General features: G+C 44.3%; 1 long non-coding RNA gene across 1 annotated transcript in view; it reads left to right on the top strand.

Annotated features, from left to right (window-relative positions):
• LOC121271038 overlaps positions 1-6,711 on the top strand; it is a 32,566-nt gene that overhangs the window by 8,288 nt on the left and 17,567 nt on the right. The gene's annotated exons all lie outside the window — the stretch shown is intronic.

Raw genomic sequence — 6,711 nt, forward strand, 5'->3', positions numbered from 1 at the left:
GACCCTTCGACAGAACTAGGTGAATACCAGGAAGGGTTGAAATATAAGCTGGTTTAAGGCGGGGTGGGGGGTGTTGGGTGGGGGGAGAGGGAGAGAAGTGGAGGGGGGTGGTGTGGTTGTAGGCAAAAGCAGTGATAGAAGCAGATCATCAAAAGATGTCACAGACAGCAGAACAAAAGAACACATAGGTGTCGAAAAATCAAAAAACACAAAAAAACTGTGGATGCTGGAAATCCAAAACAAAAACAGAATTACCTGGAAAAACTCAGCAGGTCTGGCAGCATCTGCGGAGAAGAAAAGAGTTGACGTTTCGAGTCCTCATGACCCTTCGACAGAACTTGAGTTCGAGTCCAAGAAAGAGTTGAAATATAAGCTGGTTTAAGGTGTGTGGGAGGGGGGAGAGAGAGAGAGAGAGAGAGAAGTGGAGGGGGTTGGTGTGGTTGTAGGGACAAACAAGCAGTGATAGAAGTAGATCATCAAAAGATGTCACAAACAATAGTACAAAAGAACACATAGGTGTTAAAGTTAAAGTTGGTGATATTATCTAAAAGAATGTGCTAATTAAGAATGGATGGTAGGGCACTCAAGGTATAGCTCTAGTGGGGGTGGGGGGAGCATAAAAGTTTTAAAAATATTTAAAAATAATGGAAATAGGAGGGAAAAAGAAAAATCTATATAATTTATTGGAAAAAAAACAAAAGGAAGGGGGAAGAAACAGAAGGGGGGTGGGGATGGAGGAGGGAGGTCAAAACCTAAAGTTGTTGAATTCAATATTCAGTCCGGAAGGCTGTAAAGTGCCTAGTCAGCAGATGAGGTGTTGTTCCTCCAGTTTGCGTTGGGCTTCACTGGAACAATGCAGCAAGCCAAGGACAGACATGTGGGACAGACATATCACCAACTTTAACACCTATGTGTTCTTTTGTACTATTGTTTGTGACATCTTTTGATGATCTGCTTCTATCACTGCTTGTTTGTCCCTACAACCACAACAACCCCCTCCACTTCTCTCTCTCTGTCTCTCTCCCCGCCCCCACACACATTAAACCAGCTTATATTTCACCCCTTCCTTGGATTCACCTAGTTCTGTCGAAGGGTCATGAGGACTCGAAACGTCAACTCTTTTCTTCTCCGCTGATGCTGCCAGACCTGCTGAGTTTTTCCAGGTAATTCTGTTTTTGTTTTTGACATAGGTGTCGAAGTTGGTGATATTATCTAAACAAATGTGCTAATTAAGAATGGATTGTAGGGCACTCAAGGTATAGCTCTAGTGGGGGTGGGGGGAGCATAAAAGTTTTAAAAATATTTAAAAATAATGGAAATAGGAGGGAAAAAGAAAAATCTATAAAATTTATTGAAAAAAAACAAAAGGAAGGGGGAAGAAACAGAAGGGGGGTGGGGATGGAGGAGGGAGGTCAAGACCTAAAGTTGTTGAATTCAATATTCAGTCCAGAAGGCTGTAAAGTGCCTAGTCGGAAGATGAGGTGTTGTTCCTCCAGTTTGCGTTGGGCTTCACTGGAACAATGCAGCAGGCCAAGGACAGACATGTGGGCAAGAGAGCAGGGTGGAGTGTTGAAATGGCAAGCGACAGGGAGGTTTGGGTCATTCTTGCGGACAGACTGCAGGTGTTCTGCAAAGCGGTCACCCAGTTTACGTTTGGTCTCTCCAATGTAGAGGAGACCGCATTGGGAGCAACGAATGCATTAGACTAAGTTGGGGAAATGCAAGTTAAATGTTGCTTCACTTGAAAGGAGTCTTGGGCCCTTGGACGGTGAGGAGAGAGGAAGTGAAGGGGCAGGTGTTACATCTTTTGTGTGGGCATGGAGTGGTGCCATAGGAGGGGGTTGAGGAGTAGGGGGTGATGGAGGAGTGGACCAGGGTGTCCCGGAGGGAGTGATCCCTATGGAATGCCGATAGTGGGGGTGAAGGGAAGATGTGTTTGGTGGTGGCATCATGCTGGAGTTGGCGGAAATGGCGGAGGATGATCCTTTGAATGCGGAGGCTGGTGGGGTGATAAGTGAGTACAAAGGGGACTCTATCATGTTTCTGGGAGGGAGGAGAATGCCTGAGGGCGGATGCGCGGGAGATGGGCCAGACACGGTTGAGGGCCCTGTCAACGACCGTGAGTGGAAAACCTCGGTTAAGGAAGAAGGAGGACATGTCAGAGGAACTGTTTTTGAAGGTAGCATCATCGGAACAGATGCGACGGAGGCGAAGGAACTGAGAGAATGGGATGGAGTCCTTACAGGAAGTGGGGTGTGAGGAGCTGTAGTCGAGGTAGCCGTGGGAGTCGGTAGGCTTGTAATGGATATTGGTGGACAGTCTATCACCAGAGATTGAGACAGCGAGGTCAAGGAAGGGAAGGGAAGTATCAGAGATGGACCACATGAAAATGATGGAGGGGTGGAGATTGGAAGCAAAATTAATAAATTTTTCCAAGTCCCGACGAGAGCACGAAGCAGCACCGAAGTAATCATCGATGTACCGGAGAAAGAGTTGTGGAAGGGGGCCGGAGTAGGACTGGAACAAGGAATGTTCCACATACCCCATAAAGAGACAGGCATAGCTGGGGCCCATGCGGGTACCCATAGCCACACCTTTTATTTGGAGGAAGTGAGAGGAGTTGAAGGAGAAATTGTTCAGTGTGAGAACAGGAGCTGGGTCTCACCGTCAAGATGAACTCAGAGAGGGCATTAGGGGAGATAGGGGTGAAACTAGAGAAAGATGGAGAAGTTCAGAGACAGGGCAGGAGGGAGCCTTAGAGGAAGTTCAACCCCCTCCATTGTTTTGTTATCTGGTGACAACCATTATACCAAGTTCAAGTGTTAGAATATTTGCTTTCAAAATATTAAATCCTCATGAAGAGCTACATTGCTCCTGGTGTACAGTCTACCGGCTTGGTAGGGAAAAAAAGATCATTAACCTTTTCTTACAAAATTGATTTTTTCCAACCCCTCTAAATAACACTGTCAGTTAGCTTTAGGAAATAACAAACTCCCTCCTCCATCCCCACCCCCTTTCCGTTTCTTGCCCCTCCTTTTTGTTTTTTCCAATAATTTATATAGATTTTTCTTTTCCCACCTATTTCCATTATTTTTAATGTATTCCACTGATCATTTATCTATACCTCTTATGCCCTTTTAGTCTTATTTCACCCCACCCCCACTAGAGCTATCTGTACCTTGCTTGTCCTGCTATCCATTCTTAATTAGCACATTCTTTTAGATAATAACACCACCTTCAACACCTCTTTGTTCTTTTGTCTGTGACATCTTTTGGTTATCTCCTCCTATCATTGTTTGCTTGTCCCAAAAACCACCACCCCCCCCTTCTCTCGCCCTCCCCCCCCCCCTTTAAACCAGCTTATATTTCACCCTCTCCTATTTAGAACTTAGTTCTGTTGAAGGGTCATGAGGACTCGAAACGTCAACTGTGCTCTTCTCCGCAGATGCTGCCAGACCTGCTGAACTTTTCCAGGTAGTTTTTATTTTTTATTTTGGATTTCCAGCATCCGCAGTTTTTTGTTTTTAACATATCTTCCATCTTGATGGTCCAGTGACTGTTCATCAATTGGACTGAATAATCCACAATGCTAGACATATAAATATGCTAGTATTGAAACATAAGCTTCATTGCACAAATTGGTTTAGCGGGAATAGTGAAATATCCTAAAATCTCAAATACGGAATGCTTTGGACAAAGACATTTCTCGATTTCAGGATAATGTTCGTGTGTGAGCTAGATATAAATATGTATCTGAGACACAAAACATTAAAAAGCAGTAATAAAAGGTTTCATTCATCCAGCACAGTGATTAAACATATGAAGCGGCAACATGTTACAAAGCAGTTGATGGGCGGGGTGGGGTGGTGGTGGGGGGGGGGGGGGGGGGGCAGTGGGGAGGTGGGGGGGGAGCTGTGGGGGAGGTATGCAATGACTTTTTTTTATTCATCCAAGGGATGTGTGCTTTGCTGGCTGGGCCAGCATTTATTGCCCAGCCATAATTGCCCTGGAGAAGATGATGATGAGCTGCCTTCTTGAAGCGCTGCCATCCCTGTGGTGTAGGTACACCCACAGTGCTATTAGGAAGGGAGTTCCAGGATTTTGACAAAGCGACAGTGAAGGAACGATGATATATTTCTAAGTCAGGATGCTGTGTGGTTTGGAGGAGAACTTCCAGGTGGTGGTGTTCCCATCTAACTGCTGCCCTTGTCCTTCTAGATGGCAGTGGTCATGGGTTTGGAAGTTGCTGTCTAAGAAGCCTTGGTGAACTCCTGCAGTGCGTCTTGTAGATGGTACACACTGTTGCTACTGTGCATCAGTGGTGGAGGGAGTGAATGTTTGTGGATGGGGTGTCAATCAAGTGGGCTGCTTTGTCCTGGATGGTGTCAAACTTCTTGAGTGTTGTTGGAGCTGTGCTCATCCAGGCAAGTGGGGAGTATTCCATCACAGATCTGACTTGTGCCTTGTAGACTGTGGACAGGCTTTGGGGGGTCAGGAGGTGAGTTACTTGCCACAGGATTCCTAGCCTCTGACCAGCTCTTGTTGCCACAGTATTTATGTGATTAGTCCAGTTCAGTTTCTGGTCAATGGTAACCCCTAGCTGTAGCACAGAAACACATGAAACAGAATTACCATATCAACAGGCCCAACTCCCACCTTTTATCCTCTGCCATACATTTTATATCATTTATCTTTCCTCCTGATTGCCTTTACACTGTGGTTCTGAAACTGTGATGGTCTTGCAGAGATAATTTTTGGGGTCAGGGAAATTTTATTTAATTTCCTGTTGTTTGACAAAATCACTATTGAAGCAAATTGCTAGATTTTCCTGAATGTTTTTAAAAGCAGATTTAAAATTTAAAATTTATCTCCAACATCAATGCCTGTTCAATTATTTCCTTTTATCTATTTTTTAAAAAATCATAAGTTATTTTCATGCTTATGTATTATACTGAGCTTGTGCAGTACAAGCATGTTTGTACTATAATGAGGGCTTTACAGATCTTGGAGTGTGACAAATCTAACGGCCATAATCTGGTAGCTTGCGCACAGGTTCAATGAGCTGGAAAATGCATTTTTCACCATTAAGGCTAACCATTGACGGCACTTCTTTTAATGATTCAAAATATTATTGCATTTCTTACTGTACCCTATCTGAAATGCATGATAAGCCAGGCATCTGCTCCCCCTGGCCTCATTCAGGTGCATGGGATTCTAAAATGTCTTATTGTGACCACTGTGGTGGGATCGCCACAATTGGCCAGTCTTGGAGTTGCAAGTGTGCTCAAAGGAAATTCCAAGTGGTTCCTGATTTTGGATGTCTGGTATTTGAGAAGTAGGAGCTGGGCCTGTGAGTCATTCCTTCATTGTCACTGGGTCAAAATCCTGGAAGTCCCTCTGTAACAGCATTGTGGGTGTACCTATACCTCAGGGAATGCAACGGTTTAAGAACGCAGCTCACTACCACCTTCCCAAGGGCAATTAGGGATGGGCAATAAACACTGGCCTAGCCAATGAAGCCCACATCCCAAAAATCAATAAGGAAGCTATTATTTAAATGATAAACAAAATATGCTCCCTGCTTCTAATATTGTCTCACCTGAACGTTGCACCCTTGAGAAGCAACACCATGGGAGATCTTGTTAAGTAATGCAAATTAAGGTCAAAACTCCTGTTTATTGTACTGATAGTTCCCTTCCTTTCAAATTTTGCCAACCCACCAGGAATTAACCACTCACTTAAACTTTGCGGAAATGTTTTTATTCTCTCTCTGAGGAGCGTTCGCTGTGGGTATGCACTTGGAAACATTGAGTTGTGCTCATTACTGATGACAAGATAGGAGATCTGCAGGAAAAATGGCAAAGGTTGCTAGTCCAGGCAGGTCTGTCAGTGTCGGAAAATAATCATAGAACAATACAGCACAGAAGGAGGTCATTTGGCCTTACTCTTTGAAAGAGCTATCAAATTTGTTTCACTACCCTACATTTCATCCATTGTCCTGCAATTCTTTACCATTTCAGATATTATCTAATTCCCTATTAAAAGTTACCATTGCATTTGCTTCCACCCTCTTTTCAAGAAGTGCATTCCAGAATGTAAAAGAAGGGATATGCATTAAGAATACCAGCTGCCACACAGAACACATTTTGGCCCTTATTTCTAGGAGAGCCTGCGGGAGACTGAGCTTGGGAGTCTCCTCTGCCTGCCTCTTTGTTTTCTTTTGTGTAAGCATTGGCACTGTGGCTGTTGGCCACCAGGGCGAGGTTGAGTGATTTGAGCAGGACTGCAAGTCTGCGAGTCGATTAGCGAGAGAAGATAACGTTGTGAGTGCACATGATAACCTGTAAATTTTGGTTGCTTTAAACCCCTAACCCACCCCTGCTCTTATGTAACCAGAAACCTCCCTTCTAATCATTCCCCCGATTACTTTAACATATACTCCCAGGTTATTCATCACTCTGCGAAGGGGAATAGTTCTTTCCTATCCACACCATCTAGGCCCTCATCATTTTATAGACTTCAATTAAATCTTCCCTCAGCCTCCTCTGTTCCAAGGAAAATAACCCCAGCCTATCCAATCTTTCCTCTTGGTTAAAATTCTCCAGTCCTGGAAACATCCTCTGTAAATCTCCTCTGTACCCTCTCTGCAGCAATCCTATCCTCCCTGTAATGTGGTGACCAAACTGTACTCCAGCTGTAGCCTAAAGAGTG

This window comes from Carcharodon carcharias, chromosome 29 (genome assembly GCF_017639515.1).
Source record: "Carcharodon carcharias isolate sCarCar2 chromosome 29, sCarCar2.pri, whole genome shotgun sequence".
NCBI classification, from domain to species: Eukaryota; Metazoa; Chordata; class Chondrichthyes; order Lamniformes; family Lamnidae; genus Carcharodon; species Carcharodon carcharias.